At 47.0% G+C, this 18,209-nt stretch overlaps 1 protein-coding gene across 1 annotated transcript in view; it reads right to left on the bottom strand.

The window, feature by feature from the left end:
- The window catches only part of si:dkey-215k6.1 (transmembrane protein 132C), a 465,782-nt gene that overhangs the window by 63,036 nt on the left and 384,537 nt on the right, over window positions 1-18,209 (bottom strand). The window lies entirely within an intron of this gene.

Here is an 18,209-nt window from a genome sequence, read left to right on the forward strand (position 1 = left end):
TTCTCGCCTCTCCTCTTCAGATGAAGAGGCATCCATATTGTCACGCCCTGGCCTTAGTTATCCTTCTCGCCTCTCCTCTTCAGATGAAGAGACATCCATATTGTCACGCCCTGGCCTTAGTTATCCTTCTCGCCTCTCCTCTTCAGATGAAGAGGCATCCATATTGTCATGCCCTGGCCTTAGTTATCCTTCTCGCCTCTCCTCTTCAGATGAAGAGGCATCCATATTGTCACGCCCTGGCCTTAGTTATCCTTCTCGCCTCTCCTCTTCAGATGAAGAGGCATCCATATTGTCACGCCCTGGCCTTAGTTATCTTTGTTATTTTGGTTAGGCCAGGGTGTGATATGGGTGATTTATTGTGTTTCGTGTTTCTTGTCTAGGGGTTTTATTAGATCTATGGGGTTGTGTTCAGTTTAGTTGTCTAGGAAAGTCTATGGTTGCCTAGAGTGGTTCTCAATCAGAGGCAGGTGTTTATCGTTGTCTCTGATTGGGAACCATATTTAGGCAGCCATATTCTTTGTGTATTTTGTGGGTGATTGTTTCCTGTGTCAGTGTTTGTGCCACATGGGACTGTTTCGGGTTTTCAAGGTTCTTGTTTTGTATTTGTGTTCACGTTGAGTATATCTTATTTAAAGAACCATGGACACTTACCACGCCGCATATTGGTCCTCCGATCCTTCTCGCCTCTCCTCTTCAGAAGAAGAGGAGGAAAACCGTGACACATATTGACTAGCCTGCACTTAGACACATTCCTTGTTCTGAAGGGATGAATGTGTTAGACTGACTACAACGGTTGCTCAATGTTAAGAGTCACTCTGCCACTGCTGTTTAACAGCACTACAGTTTCAGCTCAGTTACAAACATACGTCTCCTACCACTGATGCAGACACTTATCTAAAAGCCAATGAAATTCAACGACAGGTTCCCTGTCGAGTGAGCAGCCAAACCCCTCTCAATGTGGATGAGAGCCCAACGTGCCCAGTTATTGTCAAAGGCTAACAGGCCTCTGAACAGGTAACAACAGAGGAGAGTGAAGCAGTCACAGGGAGGATACTGCAATCTAACAGGCCTCTGAACAGGTAACAACAGAGGAGAGTGAAGCAGTCACAGGGAGGATACTGCAATCTAACAGGCCTCTGAACAGGTAACAACAGAGGAGAGTGAAGCAGTCACAGGGAGGATACTGCAATCCATAATAAATTGAAACACACCACAAGGCCCCACATCGGGTGACAGTGCCAGTCCTCTCCAAACTCTCAATGTGAGGACACGGGAGATGGAGACTGGGGATGCATCCCAAATTTGCACCCTGTTCCGTATATAGTGTCACACTAGCGCACTATGAAGGGAACAAGTTGCCATTTGGGATGGAAACTGTGCAGCTGAGGGACATGCCACGGCAAGCTCATCAAATGGCTGGCTAATTGACTAATTGGCTGATCGGTGCTTCAGCTGGAAGTCATTCATGCTAACACTCCTCTGGTGATAGACGCTTCGATCCAATAACATGCCATTTTGGCCTAATAGGGTTCAGGGGGAAACATATAGACCAGATGCTGTTTCTGGGAGCAGGGAATCGGGTTATGGCCAAGAGGACAAATGCTCTGGTAAAAGTCAAGATGACAGACTTTCTGTTTTTACTGTGATTGACTTATTTGACCGTATTTACAGTATTTTACCTTGCATATTTTGGGTGGCAAAAGTGTCATCCACATATCTAAATGTCAACAACAACAACAAAAATCTTTACTACCGTTTCCAAAAAAAGGATTCAAAACATTTCTAGAACGATGTCAGTAATTGAGCACATAGATAATTTGAATAGAGTTGCGACTAAACTGTCTCACATAATTCCACCCAAGGCAGCTCGTAACGAAAAACAATTATCCTTCAGTAAAACACAACCTTGGATCATAGAGCAACGATGTCCCTCCCATTAGAAAAATAACCGTTTCAAACCCCAAGTGCCAATTCTGTTCAATGCCATTGTATTGTGTTATAATGTAGCATCATTGGGATCATTTACAACACCTACTCTGCCTCCTCTGGGACAAGCAGTAACAAGTAGAAACAGTTCATCTGTATTTCTTTTGTTGTTGTTGAAAACAGACAAACATATTGGACAAAGTGTTTTACGAGCCTGGCCAAGGCTGTCCGTGGTAGTATTATAGAGAGACTGAAGTACAATTTATGTAACAGCTGATTAGCGTAAACAGAAGTGACATCATAAGGACTATTTCATGTTAATGTGTGCGTTGGTGACATGCACAGCATTGGCTATTGAACAGCGAATGGAACATGAGACATCTGCAATCAGGTTCGACGGTGCAACGAGCACAACTCAACCCGCAGTGGGACGACTCTAATGATGAAATGACGTGGTAGCATCGTCGCGACAACCAAGGGCACTGTGGATGGGGTTAGAGGAAGCTACGACGCTCAGGATTTTGGGTTCAATTGCAGTACAATCACAGTGTTTAGTTTTTTTTTCTATTTTAACCCTAACCTTAACCACACTACTACAGTGTTGTAGTAGTCCAGAACGTTCTCCAGACCACATATTGAGTGTCTTGGTCGTGTCTCGGTGTGGGATACGTATGTACTCGGTGTTGACACGATCTCAGGCAGTGAGAACTCGTAAATTCCTTCCTAGAACAGCCGAGGCCAGCAGAGTAAAAAAAACTCCTTTCAGTCAGCGCATAAAACCACTTTCCCAGGCCAAATATATACACTCCTTTCTGCAAACATGAATATCTTAACAGCCTTCATATCTATTAAAGACTTGTTTTGCGCAGTGGTGAACCTATAGGCCTTCAGTGGTGAACCTATAGGCCTTCAGTGGTGAACCTATAGGCCTTCAGTGGTGAACCTATAGGCCTTCAGTGGTGAACCTATAGGCCTTCAGTGGTGAACCTATAGGTCTTCAGTGTGACAGGTTAGTATAGTGGTGAACCTATAGGCCTTCAGTGGTGAACCTATAGGCCTTCAGAGTGTGACAGGTTAGTACAGTGGTGAACCTATAGGTCTTCAGTAGTGAACCTATAGGTCTTCAGTAGTGAACCTATAGGCCTTCAGTGGTGAACCTATAGGCCTTCAGTGGTGAACCTATAGGCCTTCAGTGGTGAACCTATAGGTCTTCAGTAGTGAACCTATAGGCCTTCAGTGGTGAACCTATAGGCCTTCAGTGGTGAACCTATAGGCCTTCAGTGGTGAACCTATAGGTCTTCAGTAGTGAACCTATAGGCCTTCAGTGGTGAACCTATAGGTCTTCAGAGTGTGACAGGTTAGTACAGTAGTGAACCTATAGGTCTTCAGTGGTGAACCTATAGGCCTTCAGTGTGTGACAGGTTAGTACAGTGGTGAACCTATAGGTCTTCAGTGTGTGACAGGCCAGTGGTGTAGTGGAGAACCTATAGGCCTTCTTGACAGGCCAGTGGTGTAGTGGTGAACCTATAGGCCTTCAGTGTGTGACAGGTTAGTCAGTGGTGAACCTATAGGTCTTCAGTGTTGACAGGCCAGTGGTGTAGTGGAGAACCTATAGGCCTTCAGTGTGTGACAGGCAGTGGTGTAGTGGAGAACCTATAGGCCTTCAGTGTGTGACAGGCCAGTGGTGTAGTGGAGAACCTATAGGCCTTCAGTGTGTGACAGGCCAGTGGTGAACCTATAGGCCTTCAGTGTGTGACAGGCCAGTGGTGTAGTGGAGAACCTATAGGTCTTCAGTGTGTGACAGGCCAGTGGTGTAGTGGAGAACCTATAGGTCTTCAGTGTGTGACAGGCCAGTGGTGTAGTGGAGAACCTATAGGCCTTCAGTGTGTGACAGGCCAGTGGTGTAGTGGTGAACCTATAGGCCTTCAGTGTGTGACAGGCCAGTGGTGTAGTGGAGAACCTATAGGTCTTCAGTGTGTGACAGGCCAGTGGTGTAGTGGTGAACCTATAGGCCTTCAGTGTATGACAGGCCAGTGGTGAACCTATAGGTCTTCAGTGTGTGACAGGCCAGTGGTGTAGTGGAGAACCTATAGGCCTTCAGTGTGTGACAGGCCAGTGGTGTAGTGGAGAACCTATAGGCCTTCAGTGTGTGACAGGCCAGTGGTGTAGTGGAGAACCTATAGGCCTTCAGTGTGTGACAGGCCAGTGGTGTAGTGGAGAACCTATAGGCCTTCAGTGTGTGACAGGTTAGTACAGTGGTGAACCTATAGGCCTTCAGTGTGTGACAGGTTAGTACAGTGGTGAACCTATAGGCCTTCAGTGTGTGACAGGTTAGTACAGTGGTGAACCTATAGGTCTTCAGTGTGTGACAGGCCAGTGGTGTAGTGGAGAACCTATAGGCCTTCAGTGTGTGACAGGCCAGTGGTGTAGTGGAGAACCTATAGGCCTTCAGTGTGTGACAGGTTAGTACAGTGGTGAACCTATAGGTCTTCAGTGTGTGACAGGTTGTACAGTGGTGAACCTATAGGCCTTCAGTGTGTGACAGGCCAGTGGTGTAGTGGTGAACCTATAGGCCTTCAGTGTATGACAGGCCAGTGGTGAACCTATAGGTCTTCAGTGTGTGACAGGCCAGTGGTGTAGTGGAGAACCTATAGGCCTTCAGTGTGTGACAGGCCAGTGGTGTAGTGGAGAACCTATAGGCCTTCAGTGTGTGACAGGCCAGTGGTGTAGTGGAGAACCTATAGGCCTTCAGTGTGTGACAGGCCAGTGGTGTAGTGGAGAACCTATAGGCCTTCAGTGTGTGACAGGTTAGTACAGTGGTGAACCTATAGGCCTTCAGTGACAGGTTAGTACAGTGGTGAACCTATAGGCCTTCAGTGTGTGACAGGTTAGTACAGTGGTGAACCTATAGGTCTTCAGTGTGTGACAGGCCAGTGGTGTAGTGGAGAACCTATAGGCCTTCAGTGTGTGACAGGCCAGTGGTGTAGTGGAGAACCTATAGGCCTTCAGTGTGTGACAGGTTAGTACAGTGGTGAACCTATAGGTCTTCAGTGTGTGACAGGTTAGTACAGTGGTGAACCTATAGGCCTTCAGTGTGTGACAGGTTAGTACAGTGGTGAACCTATAGGTCTTCAGTGTGTGACAGGCCAGTGGTGTAGTGGAGAACCTATAGGTCTTCAGTGTGTGACAGGCCAGTGGTGAACCTATAGGTCTTCAGTGTGTGACAGGCCAGTGGTGTAGTGGAGAACCTATAGGCCTTCAGTGTGTGACAGGCCAGTGGTGTAGTGGTGAACCTATAGGCCTTCAGTGTGTGACAGGCCAGTGGTGTAGTGGTGAACCTATAGGCCTTCAGTGTGTGACAGGCCAGTGGTGTAGTGGTGAACCATAGGCCTTCAGTGTGTGACAGGCCAGTGGTGTAGTGGTGAACCTATAGGTCTTCAGTGTGTGACAGGCCAGTGGTGTAGTGGAGAAGGTCTTCAGTGTGTGACAGGCCAGTGGTGAACCTATAGGTCTTCAGTGTGTGACAGGCCAGTGGTGTAGTGGAGAACCTATAGGTCTTCAGTGTGTGACAGGTTAGTACAGTGGTGAACCTATAGGTCTTCAGTGTGTGACAGGCCAGTGGTGTAGTGGAGAACCTATAGGCCTTCAGTGTGTGACAGGCCAGTGGTGAACCTATAGGCCTTCAGTGTGTGACAGGCCAGTGGTGTAGTGGAGAACCTATAGGCCTTCAGTGTGTGACAGGCCAGTGGTGAACCTATAGGTCTTCAGTGTGTGACAGGCCAGTGGTGTAGTGGAGAACCTATAGGCCTTCAGTGTGTGACAGGCCAGTGGTGTAGTGGAGAACCTATAGGCCTTCAGTGTGTGACAGGCCAGTGGTGAACCTATAGGTCTTCAGTGTGTGACAGGCCAGTGGTGTAGTGGAGAACCTATAGGCCTTCAGTGTGTGACAGGCCAGTGGTGTAGTGGAGAACCTATAGGTCTTCAGTGTGTGACAGGCCAGTGGTGAACCTATAGGCCTTCAGTGTGTGACAGGCCAGTGGTGTAGTGGAGAACCTATAGGTCTTCAGTGTGTGACAGGCCAGTGGTGTAGTGGTGAACCTATAGGCCTTCAGTGTGTGACAGGCCAGTGGTGTAGTGGAGAACCTATAGGCCTTCAGTGTGTGACAGGCCAGTGGTATAGTGGAGAACCTATAGGTCTTCAGTATGTGACAGGCCAGTGGTGTAGTGGAGAACCTATAGGTCTTCAGTGTGTGACAGGCCAGTGGTGTAGTGGAGAACCTATAGGCCTTCAGTGTGTGACAGGCCAGTGGTGTAGTGGAGAGTATGTAGGATATACGCAGGTATAAGTTGTATACCACCTGCTAGCATTAGTTGTTGATCTTGTTGATGTGTATAACTGAGGGAGAGAGAGCTTACCTTTTCATGGTTGTTTGATCAATAGGGCTGTAAAGTTCCCAAATGTAAGAGGACTCCTGTGGTGTTTACATATTTTGTGGCTTCTGGCGAATGTGTTTTAATGATCTAATATCGTGCTGTTGCAACTTGCAACTGCCTGTAAATGCACAGTCCAGTTCAAAGTGAATGATGGCAGGCCCTACTGCCTGTAAACACACAGTCCAGTTCAAAGTGAATGATGGCAGGCCCTACTGCCTGTAAACACACAGTCCAGTTCAAAGTGAATGATGGCAGGCCCTACTGCCTGTAAACACACAGTCCAGTTCAAAGTGAATGATGGCAGGCCCTACTGCCTGTAAACACACGGTCCAGTTCAAAGTGAATGATGGCAGGCCCTACTGCCTGTAAACACACAGTCCAGTTCATAGTGAATGATGGCAGGCCCTACTGCCTGTAAACACACAGTCCAGTTCATAGTGAATGATGGCAGGCCCTACTGCCTGTAAACACACAGTCCAGTTCATAGTGAATGATGGCAGGCCCTACTGCCTGTAAACACACAGTCCAGTTCATAGTGAATGATGGCAGGCCCTACTGCCTGTAAACACACAGTCCAGTTCATAGTGAATGATGGCAGGCCCTACTGCCTGTAAACACACAGTCCAGTTCATAGTGAATGATGGCAGGCCCTTACTGCCTGTAAACACACAGTCCAGTTCATAGTGAATGATGGCAGGCCTTACTGCCTGTAAACACACAGTCCAGTTCATAGTGAATGATAGCAGGCCCTACTGCCTGTAAACACACAGTCCAGTTCATAGTGAATGATGGCAGGCCCTACTGCCTGTAAAACACAGTCCAGTTCATAGTGAATGATGGCAGGCCCTACTGCCTGTAAACACACAGTCCAGTTCATAGTGAATGATGGCAGGCCCTACTGCCTGTAAACACACAGTCCAGTTCATAGTGAATGATGGCAGGCCCTACTGCCTGTAAACACACAGTCCAGTTCATAGTGAATGATGGCAGGCCCTACTGCCTGTAAAAACACACAGTCCAGTTCATAGTGAATGATGGCAGGCCCTACTGCCTGTAAACACCCAGTTCAGTTCAAAGTGAATGATGGCAGGCCCTACTGCCTGTAAACACACAGTCCAGTTCATAGTGAATGATGGCAGGCCCTACTGCCTGTAAACACACAGTTCATAGTGAATGATGGCAGGCCCTACTGCCTGTAAACACACAGTTCATAGTGAATGATGACAGGCCCTACTGCCTGTAAACACACAGTCCATTTCATAGTGCCTGTAAACACACAGTCCAGTTCATAGTGCCTGTAAACACACAGTCCAGTTCATAGTGAATGATGGCAGGCCCTACTGCCTGTAAACACCCAGTTCAGTTCAAAGTGAATGATGGCAGGCCCTACTGCCTGTAAACACACAGTCCAGTTCATAGTGAATGATGGCAGGCCCTACTGCCTGTAAACACACAGTTCAAAGTGAATGATGAACTGCCTGTAAACACACAGTCCAGTTCATAGTGAATGATGGCAGGCCCTACTGCCTGTAAACACCCAGTCCAGTTCATAGTGAATGATGGCAGGCCTTACTGCCTGTAAACGCACAGTCCAGTTCAAAGTGAATGATGGCAGGCCCTACTGCCTGTAAACACACAGTCCAGTTCATAGTGAATGATGGCAGGCCCTACTGCCTGTAAACACACAGTCCAGTTCAAAGTGAATGATGGCAGGCCCTACTGCCTGTAAACACACAGTCCAGTTCAAAGTGAATGATGGCAGGCCCTACTGCCTGTAAACACACAGTCCAGTTCATAGTGAATGATGGCAGGCCCTACTGCCTGTAAACACACAGTCCAGTTCAAAGTGAATGATGGCAGGCCCTACTGCCTGTAAACACACAGTCCAGTTCATAGTGAATGATGGCAGGCCCTACTGCCTGTAAACACACAGTCCAGTTCAAAGTGAATGATGGCAGGCCCTACTGCCTGTAAACACACAGTCCAGTTCAAAGTGAATGATGGCAGGCCCTACTGCCTGTAAACACACAGTCCAGTTCATAGTGAATGATGGCAGGCCCTACTGCCTGTAAACACACAGTCCAGTTCATAGTGAATGATGGCAGGCCCTACTGCCTGTAAACACACAGTCCAGTTCAAAGTGAATGATGGCAGGCCCTACTGCCTGTAAACACACAGTCCAGTTCATAGTGAATGATGGCAGGCCCTACTGCCTGTAAACACACAGTCTAGTTCATAGTGAATGATGGCAGGCCCTACTGCCTGTAAACTGTCCAGTTCATAGTGAATGATGGCAACTGCCTGTAAACACACAGTCCAGTTCAAAGTGAATGATGGCAGGCCCTACTGCCTGTAAACACACAGTCCAGTTCATAGTGAATGATGGCAGGCCCTACTGCCTGTAAACACACAGTCCAGTTCATAGTGAATGATGGCAGGCCCTACTGCCTGTAAACACACAGTCCAGTTCAAAGTGAATGATGGCAGGCCCTACTGCCTGTAAACACACAGTCCAGTTCAAAGTGAATGATGGCAGGCCCTACTGCCTGTAAACACACAGTCCAGTTCAAAGTGAATGATGGCAGGCCCTACTGCCTGTAAACACACAGTCCAGTTCAAAGTGAATGATGGCAGGCCCTACTGCCTGTAAACACACAGTCCAGTTCATAGTGAATGATGACAGGCCCTACTGCCTGTAAACACACAGTCCAGTTCATAGTGAATGATGGCAGGCCCTACTGCCTGTAAACACACTGTCCAGTTCATAGTGAATGATGGCAGGCCCTACTGCCTGTAAACACCCAGTTCAGTTCAAAGTGAATGATGGCAGGCCCTACTGCCTGTAAACACACAGTCCAGTTCATAGTGAATGATGGCAGGCCCTACTGCCTGTAAACACACAGTCCAGTTCAAAGTGAATGATGGCAGGCCCTACTGCCTGTAAACACACGGTCCAGTTCAAAGTGACTGTAAACACACAGTCCAGTTCATAGTGAATGATGGCAGGCCCTACTGCCTGTAAACACCCAGTCCAGTTCAAAGTGAATGATGGCAGGCCCTACTGCCTGTAAACACACAGTCCAGTTCATAGTGAATGATGGCAGGCCCTACTGCCTGTAAACACCCAGTCCAGTTCAAAGTGAATGATGGCAGGCCCTACTGCCTGTAAACACACAGTCCAGTTCATAGTGAATGATGGCAGGCCCTACTGCCTGTAAACACACAGTCCAGTTCAAAGTGAATGATGGCAGGCCCTACTGCCTGTAAACACACAGTCCAGTTCATAGTGAATGATGGCAGGCCCTACTGCCTGTAAACACACAGTCCAGTTCAAAGTGAATGATGGCAGGCCCTACTGCCTGTAAACACATAGTCCAGTTCAAAGTGAATGATGGCAGGCCCTACTGCCTGTAAACACACAGTCCAGTTCATAGTGAAGGATGACAGGCCCTACTGCCTGTAAACATTGTCCAGTTCAAAGTGAATGATGGCAGGCCCTACTGCCTGTAAACACACAGTCCAGTTCAAAGTGAATGATGGCAGGCCCTACTGCCTGTAAACACACAGTCCAGTTCAAAGTGAATGATGGCAGGCCCTACTGCCTGTAAACACACAGTCCAGTTCAAAGTGAATGATGGCAGGCCCTACTGCCTGTAAACACACAGTCCAGTTCAAAGTGAATGATGGCAGGCCCTACTGCCTGTAAACACACAGTCCAGTTCAAAGTGAATGATGGCAGGCCCTACTGCCTGTAAATGCACAGTCCAGTTCAAAGTGAATGATGGCAGGCCCTACTGCCTGTAAACACACAGTCCAGTTCATAGTGAATGATGGCAGGCCCAACTGCCTGTAAACACACAGTCCAGTTCATAGTGAATGATGGCAGGCCCTACTGCCTGTAAACACACGGTCCAGTTCAAAGTGACTGTAAACACACAGTCCAGTTCATAGTGAATGATGGCAGGCCCTACTGCCTGTAAACACCCAGTCCAGTTCATAGTGAATGATGGCAGGCCCTACTGCCTGTAAACGCACAGTCCAGTTCAAAGTGAATGATGGCAGGCCTGTGTTGCTGTGTTGTATAAAGGCACGCATCGGTCTACGTAGACACTGGTCCTGTCATATCTAAGTGGTCGCTTGTCAGAATTTAAAAAGTGTCACATTCTTCCTGGGGGTGTAAATGAACAGATTTTAATAAGATTTCATGGTACTAAAATGCTGGCAGTTCCACTTTAAATGCATCAATGTTTCACAAGAGATGGCTAACAACAGCAAGCACACCACAGCCTGTCATTTCAAACGAAAACAAATGAGTCATAGTAGGCAGAACAAGCAAGGAGGTGGACAGAGCCAAGCACGAGCTAGTGAAATCCTATTGGCTCGTTCTAGCATACATATGCATATTTTTGTTAGGGAACGCCTTCTCTGTGAAGTGCGCGTGTGCTATAACTCAATTCGCCTTTGCACTCCTAAACAACATAATTTAAAAAAAAAACTTTGCCAAAAGGTAAAGTCTACAGAACTTAGTCCACTCTGTTCATAACAGATTCTAGTTTTGGGAACAGAAAACTGTATTGAGATCAAATGTTTCATTGATGACAAAATGTGCAGAATGTCGGCCAAAACCCATCTGGTTCCATTTTCTCCCACTGCCCGCCAGTGGGCTTCCTCTCACTACCATATTTGGTAGTGAGTGAAAATGCCAAGCGGATGCTTCACATGTATACATCCGGTGAAATATCTGTCTCATCTGTGGTTCCACTCACCAGATGATGATAACTTGAAACTTAACTTCTTGTTGAAAGTGATTCTTAAAAAGGGAGAAGCTAACAAATTAGCAACAACATCCTCTTTGATAACACCTGCTGCAGCTGCTGCAGACTAGCAAACAAAAGCTAGCTAGCTAGCTGGTGTTATCAAAGAGGATGTTGTTGCTAATTTGTTAGCTTCTCCCTTTTTAAGAATAACTTTCAACAAGAAGTTAAGATCTGGAAAACTACTGCTCGCTATTGCGCAATGACCTGTTGGCCTTCAAGAAGGCAGAAGTTTCCATAGCTTTTGTAAAAACAGTCCCACCCATTAAGTCAACGTGATTGGTTGCTTCCACTATCACTCAAAAATGTTGCCCTAATACAGTTGAATGGCAGATGCCTTTATCTACTGTAGCTTCTGATGGCCTAGCCAATGGATGACTTAGCTAGCTAGATGTATCTCCCCAGAGACCAGCAAAGAAAAATCATGATTGGATCTTTTTTTTTGTCTTCAGTGTTAACCCTTTCCTTTCCAACACGAATTGAAGAGATTAAATCAGAACATCATTGAAAATAATAATATGATTATAATTATATGATTTTAATAATTATTTTATAAATCCTTAGTCCTTCTCTGAAGGCGTAGAAGGCCCATTGTTCCCCACTGTATTTGGGTTAACAATAATTTGTAGAGTTATTCTATTTTCCCTCAGCATTTTTTTCACTATTCTGAATGTCTGAAGATTCCATATGTTGTTCTGAAAAATGAACAAAGAAATAATGGACATTTTTAACTCTTATTAAGGTGGTGATTTGACAAAATTATAAATCATGGTTTTGAATTGGACTCGCATTTTTCTGGACTTGGTCTTGACCTTGTCCCCCTCCCAGTCTCGGTCATGTCTCGGTCTCGCCTCCCTTCCGGTCTTGGTCTTAGATTGGTCTCACTTTAGGTTGTCTGGAACACAACACTGCCTTAATTAACACCGGATTAACACTTGATTGTTAACCTAATCATCTAGTGTTCTAGAAGTAATACAATCATTCTGAACATTCTGAGTGAACATTCCAAACACGGAGACAGGATGTATTTAGTCCATTTCCAAATTCGACATGTGCAGTCGTAATTCTGGAGGTTGGGTGGAGCTAGCATCCCATACACTTCCGTGTATCGTCTTTAGTTAGAAATCCTTGTTATATTTGTCTAGTTTCTCATTGGGGAGGAGACTTTCCCTCTCTATGGTTTGGGGTGGCAGTGTAGCCTAGTGGTTAGAGTGTTGGACTAGTAACCACAAGGTTGCAAGTTCAAATCCCCAAGCTGACAAGGTACAAATCTGTCATTCTGCCCCTGAACAGGTAGTTAGCCCACTAGGCTGTCATTGAAAACAAGAATTTGTTCTTAACTGACTTGCCTAGTTAAATAAAGGTAAAATAAAAATTCAACAATGTTCAAATGTATCCCTACTGTAAGGGAAGGAATGTTTGCAGTGAACATCTTTTGAAAGTTTAACTGAGACTTCCACAGGGAAACATAGATCTTGGAAAAAACTGGTCTTTTAATCTCTGTATAAGGAGCATGTGCCTATAGGGGGGAGATATGAGGCTGTTTGACCTGCTCCTCATCCTCCATACAGTATTCCTGGGCTCTATGGCTTAACAAGGCAGCTATAGTATCTATCGTATATCTACCATCTTCTCCAAGAGCTAGGCCCTTTTTCACTTTGTGCTTCGGGTGGGACACATGGCACAATATTTTGTTTTCTCTCTCTCTCTCTCTCTCTCTCTCGTCCTTCAATCCGCTTTCTTTCCTCCTCTCTTTTTCATCCCCCTGTTCTTTCCCTTTCGCTGTGTCTGTGTTTTCGCTGGACTCAGCTGCGAGGGGGTGAATTGGTAAAGGCACTTAGCAGCGATTTACTGCGGACCCATTAAACACATTAAGTGCATCCTGCGAGCATGCCCTCAGCTCTCTCCCGAGCCACACTGGAGACAGATTTAGATTGAACTGCCTTTAATGCACCACTTATTCTCCCAACACATCAGCCTTGTTCTGCTGGAAATACTGGATCTCTGTTGACGGGTATAAAGAATGAAAACAAGTCTAAATACATGCCAATTGTAACATAGACATACATCTCACTGGGCCTGTATTCTGAAATAGACTAAACCAGACCCCACTCGTTTGGATAACACAGCACACTACGTAATGTGATGGCATGCTTGTTTGCTTTGTGAAATAACAAACACATTTAACTGTAGAGAATGGACTTTTACCCAAACCCTCAAACCCCCCTCTAGCAATGGACCGATAAACTGCGCAGCCAGTCGGATGCCAAAACATGAGCGAGACGATCCACCAAACGTCTTGAGAGTAGTGTATGTGTGTGTGTGTGTGTGTGTGTGTGGCACTGAGTTTGGAGAGGAGGAGGTGTCCGGGCTGCCTGCCTGGAACAGATAAAGCCTGAGACTGATGGCACTGAAATAAATGACAATTAGCTTCGTGACAATGTTAATTACAGGCTGTCTATTAGGTCTGGAGTAATTGGACCATTCGTCTGTCTCCAAAACAGGACCCTACGTAAGGAGGAAGGGAGGGAGGGGTGTTGATGGGTAGATGGGAGGAGTGGGTACATCTTTCTAGGCTAATGAGACACAAGGCGCCAGCGTGCCACCACCATATGTCCCTACGAGAACGTTCTGAAGGGGTGACCGGAGGACATGGAGGAACAAAGAGGAACAGAGAAAATGGCTCCTTGCCTCATGTCCCGTAATCAGGCACCTCTCTCACACAGGGCCAAATATGGTTCACCTATTCCGTTAAGAAGGAGAGAGGAAAGACTAGGGTCAGCTCTTTATACTGGCCCCGTCTCTGTCATGGTCTAGGGGTTTATACTAGCCCCGTCTCTGTCATGGTCTAGGGGTTATACTAGCCCCGTCTCTGTCATGGTCTGGGGGTTATACTAGCCCCGTCTCTGTCATGGTCTAATGGTTTATACTAGCTCTGTCACGGTCTAGGGGTTATACTAGCCCCGTCTCTGTCATGGTCTAGGGGTTTATACTAGCCCCGTCTCTGTCATGGTCTGGGGTTTATACTAGCCCCGTCTCTGTCATGGTCTAATTGTTTATACTAGCTCTGTCATGGTCTAGGGGTTTATACTAGCCCCGTCTCTGTCATGGTCTAGGGGTTATACTAGCCCCGTCTCTGTCATGGTCTAGGGGTTATACTAGCCCCGTCTCTGTCATGGTCTAGGGGTTATACTAGCCCTGTCTCTGTCATGGTCTAGGGGTTATACTAGCCCCGTCTCTGTCATGGTCTAGGGGGTTGATTTTAGCATGGCTCTAGACAGCGATCTAGTTGCTGGTTTTTGGTCAAGCAGTATCTGGAGTTTAGACATCAGACTGTTTGCCAATAGACTAACTGAAAGGCTAAATTAGCTATTTGTAATGCGCTTTAATGGTTATGTCAATTAGTGGGCCACTGGCCTAATTTTCCCTCTGTTGATTAGAGGTAAGTACCAGTCTATCAAATCAACACAGACATAGTGGGGTGGGCCACAGGGTTTGTTCTAATGGGACCAATTCAATATGCCTCTTAAAAAAAACTACAAAGATCAATGTGTACTGGCGGTTAATTGGAGAGTACAATTAAAGGAAACAAAGTTCATTTAACCCTTGTTAGTCTATTTAATTCAACTAGGCAAGCCAGTTAATTAAGAAAATATTCTTATTTACAATGACAGCCTACACCGGCAAAACCCACAACTGTGCTCTGCCCTACAGGAATCCCAATCATGGCCAGATGTGATACAGGCTGGATTTGAACCAGGGACTGTAGTGATGGCTCTTGTCGCTACAGTGCCGTAGACCGCTGCGCCACTCAGCAGTCTAAAAAAGTTACCCCTTGATAGTTTTTCATTACCAACAAAAAACAGGGTCTTACAACTGACACCTATGTCAGCTAATGAATCAGACAATAATAAATAAAACAGTTTAAGGATCAAATGAGATTTAGAATTCCAGTCAAATTGGGTCGAATTAGAATTCCAGTATTTATCTGCGATCACAGAAATACAATAACATGATGTTGCGTGATACTTGTGTCTGATATATGTCACGTTCTGACCTTATTTCCTTTATTATGTCTTTGTGTTAGTTTGGTCAGGGCGTGAGTTGGGGTGGGTAGTCTATGTTCTTTTTTCTATGTAATATTTATGTGTTTGGCCTGGTATGGATCTCAGTCAGAGGCAGGTGTCGTTCGTTGTCTCTGATTGAGAATCATACTTAGGTAGCCTGTTTTCCCCATTTTAGTGGTGGGTGATTGTTTTCTGTGTCTGTGTCTTCACCAGACAGAACGGTTTCGTTTCTCGTTTCTGTCTTTCACTTTGTTATTTAGTATTTTCGTGTTCAGTGACTTTGTTCATTAAATATGAAGAACACTTACCACGCTGCACATTGGTCCGATCTGTCATACTCCTCGCCAGAAGAGGACGCATTTCGTTACAATATACCTAAATACATTTACAAAAATGTAAATGCAAATTGTACGTTGTAATGTAATATTATAGCTAATTAGAATGGGAATTGAGAAGCCAATTGCTCTAGGTCTACTTTAAACGCACGTCAAATCCTTCCCAAGACGACATCTTTATCTTGAGACCTTTTATGTTGGTTCATATACGGCAAGAACTAAGGCCAAAAAACGCTATTATCTTACGTTCAGTTAATGTCATTGTAAGGATGTTGAAGACGTATCTATTTCACTGTATCCTATGTAATGCATTTCAATGGAGTTGTGCTGTTTAAATTGTCAGGAGAATGTAAAACACTGCAATTTGTTACAAAACGACAAAAAGCAAACGAGGGACAACTTTGATTACAGGCAGCATCGACCCAGGATGGGCCTCTCCAATGTTAATTGCACACCTCTGGGAAAGCAGTGATTCATCATGGGAGGATTATTAAAACACAACACACCACTTCACTATCTAATGCATTATAAATGTGGACAAGCCTCCACGTCCCTCTCGTCCGTTTTTCACACCTGCTCTGAGGGGAAGAAGAGGATGGGAGGGAGGGTAGAGGGTTGAAGACAGGGGGAATAAGATAATTATGTACATAGGTAACCTAATGGGGCATCTGAAGATCTACAGGAGGATCGTCCTTTCAATTTCCAAAGGCCCACTGGGCCTATCAGGCAGATCTCTACTGCTGCTGCCCACTGGGCCTGTCAGGCAGATCTCTACTGCTGCTGTCCACTGGGCCTGTCAGGCAGATCTCTACTGCTGCTGTCCACTGGGCCTATGAGACAGATCTCTACTGCTGCTGTCCACTGGGCCTGTCAGGCAGATCTCTACTGCTGCTGCCCACTGGGCCTATGAAACAGATCTTGACTGCTGCTGTCCACTGGGCCTGTCAGGCATATCTCTACTGCTGCTGCCCACTGGGCCTATGAAACAGATCTTGACTGCTGCTGCCCACTGGGCCTATGAAACAGATCTCTACTGCTGCTGTCCACTGGGCCTGTCAGGCAGATCTCTACTGCTGCTGTCCACTGGGCCTAGGAGACAGATCTCTACTGCTGCTGTCCACTGGGCCTGTCAGGCAGATCTCTACTGCTGCTGTCCACTGGGCCTATGAGACAGATCTCTACTGCTGCTGTCCACTGGGCCTGTCAGGCAGATCTCTACTGCTGCTGCCCACTGGGCCTATGAAACAGATCTCTACTGCTGCTGCCCACTGGACCTATGAAACAGATCTCTACTGCTGCTGTCCACTGGGCCTGTCAGGCAGATCTCTACTGCCGCTCTCCACTGGGCCTATGAGACAGATCTCTACTGCTGCTGTCCACTGGGCCTGTCAGGCAGATCTCTACTGCTGCTGTCCACTGGGCCTATGAGACAGATCTCTACTGCTGCTGTCCACTGGGCCTGTCAGGCAGATCTCTACTGCTGCTGCCCACTGGGCCTATGAAACAGATCACTGGGCCCACTGGGCCTATGAAACAGATCTCTACTGCTGCTGTCCACTGGGCCTGTCAGGCATATCTCTACTGCTGCTGTCCACTGGGCCTATGAGACAGATCTCTACTGCTGCTGTCCACTGGGCCTGTCAGGCAGATCTCTACTGCTGCTGTCCACTGGGCCTGCCCACTGGGCCTATGAAACAGATCTCTACTGCTGCTGCCCACTGGGCCTATGAAACAGATCTCTACTGCTGCTGTCCACTGGGCCTGTCAGGCAGATCTCTACTGCTGCTGTCCACTGGGCCTATGAGACAGATCTCTACTGCTGCTGTCCACTGGGCCTGTCAGGCAGATCTCTACTGCTGCTGTCCACTGGGCCTATGAGACAGATCTCTACTGCTGCTGTCCACTGGGCCTGTCAGGCAGATCTCTACTGCTGCTGCCCACTGGGCCTATGAAACAGATCTCTACTCCTGCTGCCCACTGGGCCTATGAAACAGATCTCTACTGCTGCTGTCCACTGGGCCTGTCAGGCAGATCTCTACTGCCGCTCTCCACTGGGCCTATGAGACAGATCTCTACTGCTGCTGTCCACTGGGCCTGTCAGGCAGATCTCTACAGCCGCTGCCCACTGGGCCTGTCAGCAGAAATTCTGAAATACCACTGGGTTTTTAATTTTCCACAACTGTCAATTCTAGTAATTGTCCTGATATCTTAAAAAACAGCCTCCTACTCTCTCCCTTCCCACTCTCCCTGTCTCTCCCTTCCCACTCTCCCTCTCTCCCTTCCCACTCTCCCTGTCTCTCCCTTCCCACTCTCCCTGTCTCTCCCTTCCCACTCTCCCTGTCTCTCCCTTCCCACTATCCCTCTCTCCCTTCCCACTCTCCCTGTCTCTCCCTTCCCACTCTCCCTGTCTCTCCCTTCCCACTCTCCCACTCTCCCTTCCCACTCTCCCTCTATCTGCCTTCCCAGTCTCCCTCTATCTCCCTTCCCAGTCTCCCTCTCTCTCCCTTCCCAGTCTCCCTCTCTCCCCCTTCCCACTCTCCCTCCTCTCCCTCTCTCCCCCTTCCCCTCTCCCTCTCTCTCCCCTTCCCCTCTCCCTCTCTCTCCCTTCCCACTCTCCCTCTCTCCCCCTTCCC

Source organism: Oncorhynchus tshawytscha, linkage group LG04, assembly GCF_018296145.1.
Source record: "Oncorhynchus tshawytscha isolate Ot180627B linkage group LG04, Otsh_v2.0, whole genome shotgun sequence".
Lineage (NCBI taxonomy): Eukaryota > Metazoa > Chordata > Actinopteri > Salmoniformes > Salmonidae > Oncorhynchus > Oncorhynchus tshawytscha.